At 44.9% G+C, this 17,364-nt stretch overlaps 1 protein-coding gene across 2 annotated transcripts in view; it reads right to left on the reverse strand.

Moving 5' to 3' along the window:
• LOC138356400 (uncharacterized) overlaps positions 1–17,364 on the reverse strand; it is a 56,419-nt gene that overhangs the window by 38,942 nt on the left and 113 nt on the right. The window lies entirely within an intron of this gene.

Here is a 17,364-nt window from a genome sequence, read left to right on the forward strand (position 1 = left end):
ACTGGTTTGGAAACAGAGTTGTTGATTTATAGAACAAATTTCCGGGTAATATAATGGACGTGGAATCCCTGCTGTAGAACGTTTCAGGCGTAAGTTTATATATATATATATATATATATATATATATATATATATATATATATATATATATATATATATATATATATATATATCTTTCGTGGTTAATTATTTTCGTATTGTTTGTTTGTCATTTACATGCAAACAACAGCAGCAGCAGCAGCAGCGGTCACAGGGGCCACAGCAGCAGCAGCGGCCACAGGGGCCACAGCAGCAGCAGCGGTCACAGGGGCCACAGCAGCAGCAGCGGTCACAGGGGCCACAGCAGCAGCAGCAGCCACAGGGGCCACAGCAGCAGCAGCCACAGGGGCCACAGCAGCAGCAGCCACAGGGGCCACAGCAGCAGCAGCAGCAGCAACAGCGGTCACAGGGGCCACAGCAGCAGCAGCAGCAGCAACAGCGGTCACAGGAAGCAGCAGCAGCAGCAGCAGCGGTCACAGGGGCCACAGCAGCAGCAGCAACAGCAGAGCCAGAGTGTATGTGTGGGAGCGAGCACCCTGCCACCCTGCATTGGTCTATACCCTTTAAGCTCGCGACACACCACTCATCCTACACCCTATCCCCCATCCACGCCACCCCCTATCCCCCCCCCTGTATCCTCCTCTCTCTCTCTCTCTCTCTCTCTCTCTCTCTCTCTCTCTCTCTCTCTCTCTCTCTCTCTCCCACTTCCTTCTTCCTCCTCCTCCTCCCAACACCAGGGCCTCTCTACCGCAATATCGCCGTTCGCTTTCATTACCATGCTGGAAGAACTCAGTAACCTCTCTCTTCGTCTTGTAAAAATGTGTCGATATTATTAAAACACACACACACACACACACACACACACACACACACACACACACACACACACACACACACACACACACACACGAGGCCTGTGTGTGTGTGTGTGTGAATGCGTGTGCGTGCGCGCGTGTCGGCCGTGAAAGAGAAGGCCTTGTTATGCTGGTCACGTCATGTTGGGGAGAGCGAGGGGGGAGTGGGAAGGGGGGGGGAGTACGAAGGGGGGAGTGGGAAAGGGGGAGTGGGAAAGGGGGAGTGGGAAAGGGGGAGTGGGAAAGGGGGAGCGGGAGGGGGGAGCGGGAGGGGGGAGAGAAGAGGAGGATACAAGAGGCGGGTAGATGCTTAGAGAGAGAGAAAGAGAAAGAAAACGGGAGAGGGAAGGAGGAGGAGGGGGGACCTAACAAGAAAATTTAGAATACAGAGAGAGAGAGAGAGAGAGTTAGTTTATGAGTCCAGCTTAGTTTAAACTACAAAGACCTGACCACTTGTGCTACACCATAGGTGGCTTGGTCCATTCCTCCCAGAGCACACACACCACACAACACAACACCAGAACAACAACACACAACACCAACACTTTACACGTATTGTAGCCTCTCTGGAAAACTGTTTCACCCACTTTTGAAATGCCCTCAGAGGTATATATACCGGGTGTATAAGCTTGGATTAGCGTCGTGGACACAAGATTAGCGAACCTGTAATCTACAGTATTTAGAGGATTAGCGTCAGAAGGCGTGATGTGACACACATATATACATGTGACTTGAAGTATAAGGTCCCGCGGAGGATTCGCTTACATAACCTTTCATTCTAAACCAGATGCTGGAACACTGGCAAGATATTATATATATATATATGTTTACAAGAATACATATATATATATGTATTCTTGTAAACATATGTTGTTAAATATGACTGAAAAGGTAAGATACATAATTCTAACACGAATTTTCTCAATATTTCTTATCTTTCTTTTCCACTGTCGATGGTAATTGAAAAATCAAGTCTCCAAAATTCATTTTTATTTCTAGTCTGAGACGACGCCTGAACGCGTTTCGTAATTACTTATTACATTTTCAAAGACTTTAGTTTACACACACAACTGTAACCTGTAAACACGCTAATCCGTCACACTTACACTCGCATTTGGGTGAGGTGAACAAACTTGTGACAAACACAAGACAAAACACGAAACAATGGGTATTAATTGGATATGAGAGCATAAGAATGGAAGTAACTGCAGAGGGCCTATTGGCCTATATTTCCTCTTGATGCTTCTATATTGGTTCGGAGTCTTGAAGTGGGGTAGATTATAGTTGTGCATTAATTGGCTGTTGTACCATATCACCTCACCCAAATGCGAGTATAAGTATTGATCCTGCAGGCACAAATAGTAAATACAGATAGTAAACACACACACACACACACACACACTCACACACACACACACACACACACACACACACTCACACACAAACACACACACACACTCACACACAAACACACACACACACACACACACACACACACACACATAATAATAATAAACAAACACACACACACACACACACACACATAATAATAATAAACAAACACACACACACACACACACACACACACACACACACACACACACACACACACACACACACACACACACACACACACACACACTATTATACATAGATGTGATAGGTGGTCACAAACCTCATGCATAATAGGCAGAGAACACATAGTTGTATTATATAGTGTCAGTTTCACAGTCGACGAATCTTTAGTTTATACAACATCTCTCTCTCTCTCTCTCTCTCTCTCTCTCTCTCTCCTCCTCGTCCCCTTTAAGGATGGACCCAGGTCCTCCAGCACAGTAAGGGAAGCGCAGCCAAGTATTCCTTGTAAAGACAATGTGAGTGAGAGAGCAAGCGAGGAACGCCTCAGGGAAATCTTACTCCTCCTTCCTCTTAGTTCCTCCTGCTGCCTCCTAAAAATACACTACTCGGAACCCGGCAGGTATATATATATATATATATATATATATATATATATATATATATATATATATATATATATATATATAAACTCCTTTTTTGTAACAAAGTTCAAATAAAGTAAATATAATATATACATACAAAAGAATGGGGGTGGTAGGAGAAGATAATATTAGTGTTCAGTGAGAAACCACAAGGTCTCCTCTGAATACTTTTTATTTTCTTCTCCGAGGCTATGGGTCCCCACATTGGCACCAGAGGTGGTACCCTCACAAACTTTATATATATATATATATATATATATATATATATATATATATATATATATATATATATATATATATATATATGTTTTGGCTATGTTTAAATAGATAAATATATTCAAATAAATTACAGTACATTTGTGTATTTTGTTTTTAACCAAAGCTAACATAGTTATCTCACCCAATTTATTATCCAAAGTCAAATTTCACCTATATTAATAATAACTAATCCTTCAAATATATTATTATAGAGATATTTATAACTAGAAAACTGCCTAATTACCCGAAAAGGTCCCTTTGCTAACTTGTTAAGTCGGACGGTTCTATATAAAGAGCATGACATACGCGCGTGCGTGCGTGTGTGTGTGTGTGTGTGTGTGTGTGTGTGTGTGTGTGTGTGTGTGTGTGTGTGTGTGCGCGTATGTGTGTGTGTGTGTGTGTGTGTGTGTGTAAGACTCGTGCATCTGTCATCTTGGTCGGTTGGGATGTGGTAACCATGGCAACCCCAGATATTGTCTGTTGATTGGTTAGAAAGGATGCTGCCCGTTGAATGGTTGTGTAAAGGAGAAGAGTTGAGAAAAGGATGATTGGGGGAGCCGAAATTGGTGTTGACCGTTCATTGGTTCATTCATAGGATTGATGCTGGTCTTTGAATGGTTTCTGAAAGATTGCTTCGTCCTCTGGTTGGAGGAATGTTGTGAAGTTGGTTCCCTACGTTGATTGGTTCTAAACGGCTGATTTTGCAATTCTGGTTGCTTGATATATAATGGTATGTGTGTGTATTCACCTAGATGTATTCACCTAGTTATACTTGCCTTCTGTTCCTCTTCCCTTGCAGATATGCAGAGTTTTCTCCTACTCCTGATTCTATATGTCAGTTTATACAACCTCGTTCTCTCTCTCTCTCTCTCTCTCTCTCTCTCTCTCTCTCTCTCTCTCTCTCTCTCAATCATTCAATTGCTACTCTTCTTTTTCCCCTTCCTCCTCCTCTTTCTCCACTACAATCAGCCACAACAGATGCTGAACGATATAGAACGTCAAACGAGAAGTGAGGACGAAAATAAAATTATAAAATGGAGTGAATGTGAGAAATAGAGTGAAGGAGGTGAAGGCCAGCCATAACGAGACAACATGAGAGTCTCTTTAGCAGCTCGAAGTTCAAGTACGTTCATTTGAGATACTAAAATACATCTCAAAAGGATAGAGTAGCTTAGGCTATTTCTACCCTCCATTGTAGCACCAACCCGTTCACTTAAGACTAACGTCGCTTTTGGCTCGTATGCGCGCTATGGCCAAAAGTGGACGTAATTTGAAATGAAATCGACTCACAAAAGTGACGTACAGTCCCGTTTTCTGTTTGAGTCGTCCGGCCTACTCGGAAAGGTTAGGAGAGGAAACTTTCAATTAACATTTTTCATAAAAATTTGAAATCTTATGAGAATTTCCTGCTCACCTAACCTACCAGAAGATCCTTAACTTACTGTTGTTGAAAAAAAAATCCTAAATTTATTTTCATTTTGTTTTCATTTTCAAATTACGTCCACTTTCGGCCATATGGGCAAAAGCGACGTTATTTTTAAGAGGACAGGTTGGCAGCACAGCTCGACTTCCGGAATGCGTGAGGGATGGTAGTGGATAGACTATCCTCGGGTCCGTCTGGTGGATAGGAGACAATCACTCTCTGGACTAATCTGGTGGGTAGGAAAGGAAGCCTCTTATTGGGCTAGTCTGGTGGGCAGCAGTCTGTCTCTCTACTTGGGCTAGTCTGGTGGGCAGGAGTCTGTCTCTCTACTTGGGCTAGTCTGGTGGGCAGGAGTCTCTATACTTGGGGCTAGTCTGGTGGGCAGGAGTCTCTATACTTGGGGCTAGTCTGGTGGGCAGGAGTCTGTCTCTCTACTTGGGCTAGTCTGAGGGATAGCAAAGTAACAACTAGTCCCCCCCCTCCCCTCTCCCCTCGTCCCATCCCAAATCCTTATCCTTATCCCCTCCCAGTGCTATATAATCCTAGTGGCTTGGCGCTCGTCCCTGATAGTTCCCTTCCAGGACAATCCAGTGAAGCCTAAGGCAACATTCCCCCCCCCTGGAATAGGGTTCAACGTGAAGGGATCGAGACTTCCTAGTGGAGATGGAACAACAGAGAAAGATAAGAAGCTATGTGATAGCTTCAGTCAGCTTGAAGCTGACCAGCATATGTACTTATCTATATGTGACTGCAGGATCGAGTTACAATTTCTAACTTTCGCCTTTCCATCAACTGGTTGGTTGATGTAAAGACTTAACTATTTTATGTATCTGTACTAGCATTTACATTTAATACCCAGTATTCATTTTGCATCAACGATTCTTGCATCAATTGATACATTTTGCATCAACGATTCTTGCATCAATTGATACATTTTGCATCAACGATTCTTGCATCAATTGATACATTTTGCATCAACGATTCTTGCATCAATTGATACATTTTGCATCAACGATTCTTGCATCAATTGATACATTTTGCATCAACGATTCTTGCATCAATTGATACATTTTGCATCAACGATTCTTGCATCAATTGATACATTTTGCATCAACGATTCTTGCATCAATTGATACATTTTGCATCAACGATTCTTGCATCAATTGATACATTTTGCATCAACGATTCTTGCATCAATTGATACATTTTGCATCAACGAAGTCTAACATTAAAAAATATATATATATATTTGTATATGCAAGTACCAATATATCCACTGACTGTGCCTTAACCCCTTCACTTGTGTTTTAAATGTAATTACTTCCCTGACATAAATCTTTTAATAATATTATTTTCCACCTGTCGTATTCTACCCTGTCAATCCCCCTGATTATTTTCAAAGGCGTTGTCATGGCTCCGCTATTTCCAATCTCTCCCAGTGATGTAGGGGGTTACGGTAGTCATACCTTATGACTCCTAACCTTCAGCTCTGGGACCAGTCTGGTGGCATCGCTCTCGAGTTCTTTAGCCTCGTTTCCTGTGTGTTGCAGGAAGGAGGGTGGGAGGGTGGGTGGGAAGGTTAGGGTGGGCGGAGGGTTGATACTAAAGGTTGTGGGGGCGAAGGTAGAGAAGGTGTGTGCGTGGAGAATAGAAGAGGTTGAGTGGGGGTGAAATAGGTGGATGCTGAGTGTGTGTGGGAGGAAGGAGAACATGGAGGGGGGGTGGGGGTAGAGAGAGAAAGAGAGAGAGGGAGGGAGGGAGAATTCTGAGGAGCGGAAGAGAGAAGAAAACGTATGACTAACTCAGGACACGTCACCAGGAGTGAAGGTCGGATATCGATGGAGGAGAGGAGAGGGAGAGGGTGAGGAAGAAGGGGGGGGGGAGAGGAGATGGGGAGGGATGGGGGAAGGGGGGGAGGAGGAGGGGATTCCAGAAGGTACCACGTACAGGCCAGTGAGGCAGGACGAGTGGGGGGGAGGGGAGGAAGAGGGGGGGACACAGCGAGATGGGGAGAGAGGGAAAACAGAAGCGACCTAGCAACGTCTGGCACGCTGCGGGTAGGATGGGGGGAGGGATGGGGCAGGGAGGGAGAGAGAGGAGAGAGAGGGGGAAGAGTGAGAGAAAGAGGGGAGAGAGTGAGGGAGAGGAGAGAGTAAGGGAGAGGAGAGAGAGTGAGGGAGAGGAGAGAGAGAGAGAGAGAGAGAGAGAGAGAGAGAGAGAGAGAGAGAGAGAGAGAGAGAGAGAGAGAGAGAGAGAGAGAGAGAGAAAGAGAGAGAGAGAGAGAGAGAGAGTCAACAAAACTTAAAGTGTGTCTAAAAAAAAAATAATAGATACTAATAGAAACAAATACACAAGAAACAAGAAATAAAGAGAATAAAATGAAGATAAAGAACATAAAGATAAAGCCAAGATCAAACCAGATACTCCATCCCAGTCACCACATCTACCCTTCATCACCATCACCACCATCACCACCACCACCACCGGCCCCCCCTCCCCGCCCACCATAACCGCTGTGGTGGGCGTGTGGGAGGGGGGGGGCACCACAACCACCCCACCCAATCACATCCAGTCCTACCTCCCCCCCTCCTACCAGCATCTTCCCATAGTTGAAACAATTCTTCCTGAATAACTGGTAAACACGACTGCGAAACACTCTGAGATAACTGGAAATGTAATGAACTTCGTAAGAGAGTACCTGAACGATGGCAAACAAAGAGCCACAGTCAGAGAGGATGTAGCAAGAAGGATCTGACGAGTGAGGGGAGGATCCCCCAAGGGGGCGGTTCTGGTCCCATTATATTCATAAATGACGTGAATGATCAGCTGGAGGAAGCGAGTTGGTACATGTCAATGTTCCCAAATGACGCAAAAATTAATATATAAACACAGTACGACAGCAGAGAGTTAAAGGACGACCTTAACAAACTCCAGGAGTCGGGAGACAAATGGTTGTTAGAATTCAACCCCAAAAAGAGTAAGATTATCAAGATGAAAAAAAAATAGAGACAGGAGATCAGAAGAAATTTACACCACAAGAGGAAGGAAATATTTAGTATTGGATATATTTCCAGCAATAACACCAGAGCCACACATAAACAGGGAAACATCAGCAGCATATGTGACGCTGCCATACATTACAACAGCACTTCAAACCCAAAATAAGGACTCTGTCAAGGCAATCTATCAAGCCATGTGAAGTTAATTCTAGAATACGCAGCACTGGGCTGGAATCCACACCTCGTGAACCACAAGCTAAGTGGACAGGTTTACTGAAATTAATCTTACAACCCTAGCGGAAAACAGAGGGGACATGATCACTACATACAAGCTTCTGAGGGAAATAGACAGGAACGATGACAACCTCTTGAAAATGAGATAAAATAAAGACACATAGGTGGATGCAGGAAATGCAAATGAGACAATTAAAAAAAGCTCGTACCCTGTATGGGTGTCAACACGAGCAATGTACTGAAAGAAAAAGTTGTAAAATGAACAAACCCACAAGGGCCGTGACGAGGATTCGAACCTGCGTCCGGGAGCATCCCAGACACTGCCTTAATCGACTGAGCTACGACAGGGTAAAAGGGTTGAAACCGAAGTTCTACTGAACTTACTTTATCCCGTAGCCTCTCCGAGGCACAAACCAGGCTTTTACACAACTCCCCCCCTGCACCCGAGCTGTGTGAAAAAACTTGTAAAAGCTACCTCGAGCCACAACTTTAAAACCAGATACGACAAAGGGCTCGAACGTCAGTAAATTTACAACTAAACGCATCAGGCACAACTAGGCTCATAGGCAGGGTTTATGATGTGCTAAATCTCACTGGCACAGTAGTTACGGTGAGGTAGAAAGACTAACACTACTAGCATCATTTCCTCCACTACCACCACCACCACCACCATCACTGCCACACAACCCCACGGTCAACCGCCACCACAACTAGCACCACTAGCAGTACCACCACCACCTCCACCAGCACCACCACAACCATCCTCAACACCACTATCACCACTACCACCACCACCTCCAGCACCACCACCACCACCACCACCAAGACCACTGTCTCACAAAATCTATGGTCTCCACCCGCCACATTTCACTTAGTCTTGGACTCTATGAATGATGTTTGCAGAGTTCCTAACACAACACTTCAAAAGAATAGGAAGCTACCAAATCCGCGTCTTGAAACAGTATGTATGTCTCATGTAGCACACTTCCATGTAACATGTATCATATGTTACATGCATCATAAATGTATGTATTCATGTATACATGAATGCTTATGACAGCATATTAAAGCTGACTTTCCAGTGATCTTTGTGAAGGGGAGGGAATATATTGACCTCAAGCATACCTCTCATCCTCTAACTATTGTTAGGTCATTAATCTTAGCTCAATTACACACTCACACACGTGTGCGTGTGTAATTGAGTGCACGCAAGACCTGCAGACGAGGAGCCATAGAAACGTCAGCAACACTTTCCTCCCAAAGTAACAGTTGCAAAGTGCAAAGGACTGAGAGAAGAGGTTGTCGAGATGTGCTCCGTAAGGAACTTCAAACCACGAAGCATTACGAGAAATTTTAACTTTTAACTGACTAGAGGATGAAAAAGGGGCTAAGGAGCTAATGCTCGTCTCTGCAATAGTGTATATGAGAGAAACACACACACACACACACACACACACACACACACACACACACACCCCAACGACTGTCCGCCTCATCTGACTGATCGTTAATGCGGTGTTACTCTCTCACCTTGAACAGTCTGTCTGTCTGTCTGTCTGTCTGTCTGTCTGTCTGTCTGTCTCTCGTGACACAGAAAATAGAACGATGTAGTTTAACGACAAGTGACACGACTGGCCACCACTTGACGACTCCGGCATGCCTGCTGCAGCATACTGATGTATGACACAACTGCATGACATGTGACACATCTGTGACACGTGACACAGCTCTGTGACACGTGACACAGCTCTGTGACACGTGACACAGCTCTGTGACACGTGACACAGCGACTGGCGAGTCTCTACACGTGGGAAGAAATAATTGATGCTGGGTTGAAGAGGATAGACTGAGGAATAGTATTAGGGATGGATAGACGGTTCTATTAAAGCAATAGTGTGTTCAGTGCGATGACTGGCGTCAAAGTGGTGGTGGGAGGTGTTACTGGGTGGTGTTACTGGGTGGGTGGTGTTACTGGGTGGTGTTACTGGGTGGGTGTTACTGGGTGGTGTTACTGGGGGGTGTTACTGGGGGGTGTTACTGGGTGGTGTTACTGGGGGGTGTTACTGGGGGGTGTTACTGTGTGGTGTTACTGGGTGGTGTTACTGGGTGGGTGGTGTTACTGGGTGGTGTTACTGGGTGGTGTTACTGGGTGGGTGGTGTTACTGGGTGGTGTTACTGGGTGGGTGGTGTTACTGGGGGGTGTTACTGGGGGGTGTTACTGGTGGGTGGTGTTACTGGGTGGGTGGTGTTACTGGGTGGGTGGTGTTACTGGGTGGTGTTATTGGGTGGTGTTACTGGGAGGTGTTACTGGGTGGTGTTACTGGGTGGTATTATTGGGAGGTGTTACTGGGTGGTGTTACTGGGTGGTGTTACTGGGTGGTGTTACTGGGTGTTGTTACTGGGTGTTGTTACTGGGAGGTGTTACTGGGTGGTGTTACTGGGTGGGTGGTGTTACTGGGTGGGTGGTGTTACTGGGTGGTGTTACTGGTGGGTGGGTGTTACTGTGTGGTGTTACTGGGTGGTGTTACTGGGTGTTGTTACTGGGTGTTGTTACTGGGAGGTGTTACTGGGTGGTGTTACTGGGTGGGTGGTGTTACTGGGTGGTGTTACTGGGTGGGTGGTGTTACTGGGTGGTGTTACTGGTGGGTGGGTGTTACTGTGTGGTGTTACTGGGTGGTGTTACTGGGTGTTGTTACTGGGTGTTGTTACTGGGAGGTGTTACTGGGTGGTGTTACTGGGTGGGTGGTGTTACTGGGTGGTGTTACTGGGTGGGTGGTGTTACTGGGTGGGTGGTGTTACTGGGTGGTGTTACTGGGTGGTGTTACTGGGTGGGTGGTGTTACTGGGTGGGTGGTGTTACTGGGTGGTGTTACTGGTGGGTGGGTGTTACTGTGTGGTGTTACAGGGTGGTGTTACTGGGAGGTGTTACTGGGTGGTGTCACTGGGTGGTGTTACTGGGTGGTGTCACTGGGTGGTGTTACTGGGTGGTGTTACTGGGTGGGAGGTGTTACTGGGTAGTGTCACTGGGTGGTGTTACTGGGTGGTGTTACTGGGTGGGTGGTGTTACTGGGTGGTAGGTGTTACTGGGAGGTGTTACTGGGTGGTGTCACTGGGTGGTGTTACTGGGTGGTGTTACTGGGTGGTGTTACTGGGTGGTATTACTGGGTAGGGGGTGTCACAGAATGGGAGCTAGTTCCATGTCCTGAAACAATTAATGAGAATACTTCACCCTTGCTTTTTAAAGGTCGTTTGGAGCCCATCTATCACGAGCGAACAACGGGCCACACTAGGCAACCTTCGAATCAAATGTCTCACAAATGGAACAGAAAGGTAATCGTTAATAAGGTAAGGTAAGGTAAGGTAAGGTAAGGTAAGGTAAGGTTAGGTAAGGTAAGAGGTAAAATACACTCCTATTTAGTACGCTTTGACACACTAACCCAAATCATGAACGATCACTGAAATACTTAAACAACAAATGAAAAACAGAGATGTAGTGACACTTCTTGGAACCCGCGCGCACGCACACACACGCACACACACACACACACACACACACACACACACACACACACACACACACACACACACACACACATATACACACACACACACGCACGCACGCACACCTGTGGTCTAGTGGTTAACCTACTCACAATCGTGTTATTTCCCCTTTGATGCCTCTATAAATAGGTACGTAATTAGCCAGCTGTTATGGGTTTCAACCTGAGGCTGAGTAGTTCACAATGATCTGTCAGCACACATACCTTGAAAGGAGTATACTTTAAAGGTAGTATACCTGGAAGGCAGTATACCTGGTGAGAGTTCTATAAGAGCTATTCGATTCCCCCAAACCCGGGCTTAAGGATTTTCTGGTGATAGCAAAATTACGTCATCGGGGGTTTAGATAAACACAATCGCATCAGCGGCATAAGAAATGCTGCCCAACCGTGAGGATAACTTCCTGAAACCTCAGCCATTTACTCTTCAGGAAATATTTACACCACAAATATTGGTGTAAATTCTTGCCTTGCTTGCCTTTCTAGGCAAGAAAGACTAGATATGTTAAGGACATACGTGATTTATTGCTGAAGATTAAGCCACCCAAGAGGCGGCACAGGCATGAAAATTCCGTAAAAGGACATAGGGTAACTAGGATCCTATGTAGTAGTTATTCTATATAGACCGGACAAAGACAATCTTTTGCCCTTACGGGTTATTCATGCCCGTGCGACCTCTTGGGTGTCTTAATCTAGGAAGATAGTGGAGACTAACTCTATATAAGGTCTTAACAACTGTCTATGACAGGAAACTTGGGAATCACTGTATTAAACACGAATGATAGACTGGCGGAGTCCGAGAGCTGAAGCCCCATCCACGCAAAATTGAGCTAAGTACATCTGGGTACTATACACATTAACAAAGAGGCACATGTACTCCCCACTACTGCCTGGTACTGTCTTCAGCTCACCCCTTGTACTCCCTTCCTTCGGCGTCGAGTCCCGCCCCTCTCTACTTCACCCTACTTGCTACTACCTCCCTACTACATCTACCATCTACCCCTCTACCACCCTTACACCCTCTACACAGCCACATCCACCTCCCCCCCCCCCTGTACCTCGAACCCCGACCCGAAAGTTCCAGCTGGGAATGTTTACACCGCCACCTTGTCCCCCCCCTTTCCCCCCATACCCCCAGGACCCCTCTCACCCCTCCCCCCTTCCCCATACCCCCAGGAGCCCCCTCTCCCCCACCCCCTTCCCCCTCCCCCAGTCACCTCCTCCACTCCCAGCCAACAATCAATACCTCGACGCAGGTGAGTCCTTGCGTGGGGGTGTTGGGGGGGAGAGTGAGAGTTTGGGGGAGAGGGAAGGAAGAGAGTGGAGGGGTCACGCGCCGGAAGTTGGAGGTGTGCGAGAGAGCGAGAGGAGGGGGAGGGAGGGGGCAGTAGGTGGGAGGAGAGAGAGAGAGAGAGAGAAGGAGAGAGAGAGAGAGAGAGAGAGAGAGAGAGAGAGAGAGAGAGAGAGAGAGAGAGAGAGAGAGAGAGAGAGAGAGAGAGAGAGAGGAAGAGAGACGCTGTATAGTGTGGATATATTTTCTTCCAGCCGCACCAGTAGCAGTTTGCACCATCCTCCCTTTACTTATATTGGTCTGACTCCGTTCAGTGCTACCATGGAATTGTCTTGACCAGACCACACACTAGAAGTTGAAGGGACGACGACGTTTCGGTCCGTCCTGGACCATTCTCAAGTCGATGATTAATCGACTTTGAGAATGCTCCAGGACGGACCGAAACGTCGTCGTCGTCCCTTCACCTTCTAGTGTGTGGTCTGGTCAACATACTTCAGCCACGTTATTGTGACTCCTCGCCAGCACATGGAATTGTCTTCCTCCGTCGCTGTGTTGTTCCCCTGCCTCTAAATTGATCTGTAGGCGTGATCTATGTAGTCTATGTAGATCTATGTAGTCAGGTTATTGGCAAGGTTCACCCACGCCTATCACAGCACACGAAGAAATGTCAAATGTTTCGCATTACATCTGGAGAATTTAGTTTACCGCACACACGCCTGCGCAAGCACGCACGCACGCATGTGCATACACAGATGCATGGAATGCATTAAGTAGTGATGTGGTGGAGGCTGATTCTATTCACAGTTTCAAATGTAGATTTGATAGAGCCCAGTAGGTTCAGGAACCTGTACACCAGTTGATTAACGGGAACAAAAAACCGAAGTTAAACCCCCCCCCCCCCCCCACAAATACAATTAGGTGAGTACACATACAAATAGGTGAATACAAGCGAACATATTTACGCATTATCTGTGTGTATATATATATATATATATATATATATATATATATATATATATATATATATATATATATATATATATATATATATATATATATATATATATATAACTGTTTTGCGTTTTCTCTCTGGTTCAGTTGAGTGACGTTATCTCCTGATTGGTCGTGCGTGTGTGTGTATACTCATCTATTTCTGGCTCCAGGATCGACCTATAGCTCCTGGACTCCCTCTTTTTTTTCCACCCGCCGGCTGTCTGACGGAATGACTCCCTATCATATATACTTTTAAAGTTATTAATAGAGTTTGCTTCTGCAACCTGCTTTTTTAATTCATTCCATTTTCCCACTACTCGTAGGCTAAAAGAAAATGTTCTACCATCTCGTCTCAGTCTCATCTATGTCTCAATCTTCCATCCTTGTCTTCTCGTTGCTGTCTATTGTAAGTATTTCATCCTTCTCCACTCTGTCAATCCCCTCCTAAGTATTTTATACGTCTTTATCATATCTCCCCCTCCTTTTTTCCAGTGTCGTCAGGTTTAGTTCTTTCAATCTCTCTTCATATTTCATCCCTCGCAATTCTGGGACGAGTTTCATTGCAAAGTTCTGAACATCTTAGAGCTTTATGTTTTTTTTTTTAAGACGGAGGCTCCACGATGGGGCGGCATACTCTAAAACTGGTCTCACGTAGGTGGTGTACAACGATTTAAAAGCCTCCTCATTTAGGTTCCTGAAGGATGTTCTGACTTTTGCTTGTGAAGAGTATGCTGCTGCCGTTATTCTATTTGTATGAATGAATGAATGAATTATCAGGGGAAAGCGCCAAGCCATTACGACTATATAGCACTTGGAAGGGGTCAGGATAAGGATTTGGGATGGGACGGGGGGAAGGAATGGCGCCCAACCATACTATTTGTATGAGCCTAGTACCCCGGAAGAAAGAGGCGACAGAAAAATATAGTAGGTAGAGTGAATGGCCTCAAAACATTGCCTCTGGAAGATCCTTTACATAATCAACAAGATAGGTTCGAGTACTGCACCTCGTGAGACTCAGCTGGAAACCACTCTGAGATATCTTCCCATAGAGTGACTCGCCCTCTTCAGTTGCATGGGGACTTTCAGTATCACTACTACCTTATTCACTCTTGTGTTCATGATGATATCCTCATAATGCACCTCAGAGTCTGCCTGTGTAGACTACTTATGCCTCTGTATGACTAACCATCCTGTGTGATGGGGACTTTTTAGCATCACGTAGCTAGTTTTTTGACACAATGTACTCCCCTTAAAATAGCCTACAAGGTAGCTGCACAAATGCTAATGGACCTAAATGTTTTAACAAAAACAAACAAAAAACAAAAAAAGTTCCCCTTTATCCACCGCAACACCTTCCCTACCTATTTCTCCAACTTGAGCACTATAGTCTCTTGTGGGATACTCTGTCAAAGGCCTTCTGGCAATCTAAAAATATGCAGTCTGCCCATCCTTCTCTATCTTGTGTGAGTCATGTCGCCGTCATAAAATTGTATTATATGTATCAGGCAAGATTTACCATCTCTGACTCCGTGCTAATGGTGAAGTCCCTCCTCTCCAGATGTGTTCCAATGTGCAGACGAGGAGTCACAATAACGTGGCTGAAATATGTTGACCAAACCACACACTAGAAAGGGAAGGGACGATGACGTTTCGGTCCGTCCTGGACCATTCTCAAGTCGATTATCAATCCCAAGACAATCGATTTGAGAGTGGTCCAGGACGGACCGAAACGTCGTCATCCCTTCACTTTCTAGTGTGTGGTTTGGTCAACGTTTTCCAATGTCGGCGACAGGAAGCCTGTTCGGATTACAGAGGTTTCCCCTAGGCCAATAACTGACGTTCCCAGTGAAGAAATCGACAATGCTTGCCAAACACCCTACCAGGCAACCATCTTTTTCCTGCAGTAGGTACTGGACCTGGGACAAATAAACCAAAGACCTTGGGTTGGGTCTTTGCTTCATTTGCTACGTCGCTTTCAATTTCTCTTTTTCGCTTCTCTTCTCACTCTGAGGTATTCACGTCTGGCCCCTCTGATGCCTCTCTCTTCACCCTGGTGGTCTGTTGGTCCTGTAGTTTCTAAGTGAGTATGGATTGGGCGGGAGTGAGGAGCGTATATGGCTAACTTTTGTGTGGATTTCTGAACACAGGGTTTGATGCGGACTTCAGTTTTGTTTGGGGGCTTTTATGCTGACTTTTATGTAGAGTTTGGGGCGGACGTTTGTGCGGAGTTCTAAAATATATTAGGTTAAAAGATCAGCAGCCTAAAGGCAAAAACTTATGACTTTAGTGTACTGCTGAAGAGTTTCTACTTAAGGGGAAATAAGACTTTCTTCTTAAGGGGAAATAAGACTTTCTTCTTAAGGGGAAATAAGACTTTCTTCTTAAGGGGAAATAAGACTTTCTTCTTAAGGGGAAATAAGACTTTCTTCTTAAGGGGAAATAAGACTTTCTTCTTAAGGGAGAATAAGTAAAACATGAAGGCTATACAGCCTATCCTCCCGTTTTGGTAGTACTAATAGTAACGATGAGGACCATAATATATATACCGACCTACAACGAAATTAGAAAGTAGAAATCGGCACTATTGAGTTGGGCAAACCGGAAAACTATTTTCTACTTATATTGCTTTGACAAACTCAACTAACCTAACCTTCCTTGGTCTAATAAACGATATCCGTGGCCTAATTTAGTACATATGTGTGCTATATAAGGCCTAGGAATATTTAAGTTTCTTTTTAGCGTCATTTTTCAGACTCTGTAAAGTGAATAGTACAAAGCTGTACTTTCTAAATGCTTTGAACGGCAATCTTTGTACTATGGTGTACATAGTAACAAACACTACTATCTGAACAGGATAATGGGTTAGGATATATCATGGTAAGGTTGGCAGCCTTCGAGATAATTGTCAAGGAATAATGATGATAAACTGAGAATGCAATTGATTAAAATTGGCAGTCTGGCTAAAATTGATAAGGGAAGTGAGTAAAAATTATGACCATGGACCGAAAGTGAGTGATTGATGTTGGAATGAAATTTCGGTTTAGGATTTATTTAGTTTTTTCTACAGTGAATATTTTTCTTCTCGTCAGAAGGGCGTATCTTATCGAGCGCTTGGACTAGACCGTTGATAAGAGTAATGGCATTAACCATTATCAGTGACAATAGTAATGAATACTAATGACATACCATTCTCCCTGCCCCACGTCTGGTGTAGGGAGGGGGGGAGGTATAGGGTTGTCATTTAGCTCCTGGGCTCCCCTCTCCCAACCAGAGGGCTGTGAAGGGTTGGCTCCTCAAACAGCACGAATTCCAAATCAACACGAACTAAAATATATAAAATGGTTAAATGTTCATCTCGCGAGGGTTAAGATGAGAATAATAAATATTTTGTATGGGAATTTATCTATATATATTATTGTTTATATATAACATACACACTAGCAGGGTACGCATAATAGTAATATACCACAACGAAACCATTGTTGAAACCCGTATGGTGATATTATGTTGCAGGAGTCACAATAACGTGGCTGAAGTATGTTGACCAGATCACACACTAGAAGGTGAAGGGACGACGACGTTTCGGTCCGTTATGGACCATTCTCAAGTCCATAACGGACCGAAATGAATGACAAATCACAATCTCTTGAGAATGGTCCAGGACGGACCGAAACGTCGTCGTCGTCCCTTCACCCTCTAGTGTGTGGTCTGGTCATG

Source organism: Procambarus clarkii, chromosome 7, assembly GCF_040958095.1.
Source record: "Procambarus clarkii isolate CNS0578487 chromosome 7, FALCON_Pclarkii_2.0, whole genome shotgun sequence".
Lineage (NCBI taxonomy): Eukaryota > Metazoa > Arthropoda > Malacostraca > Decapoda > Cambaridae > Procambarus > Procambarus clarkii.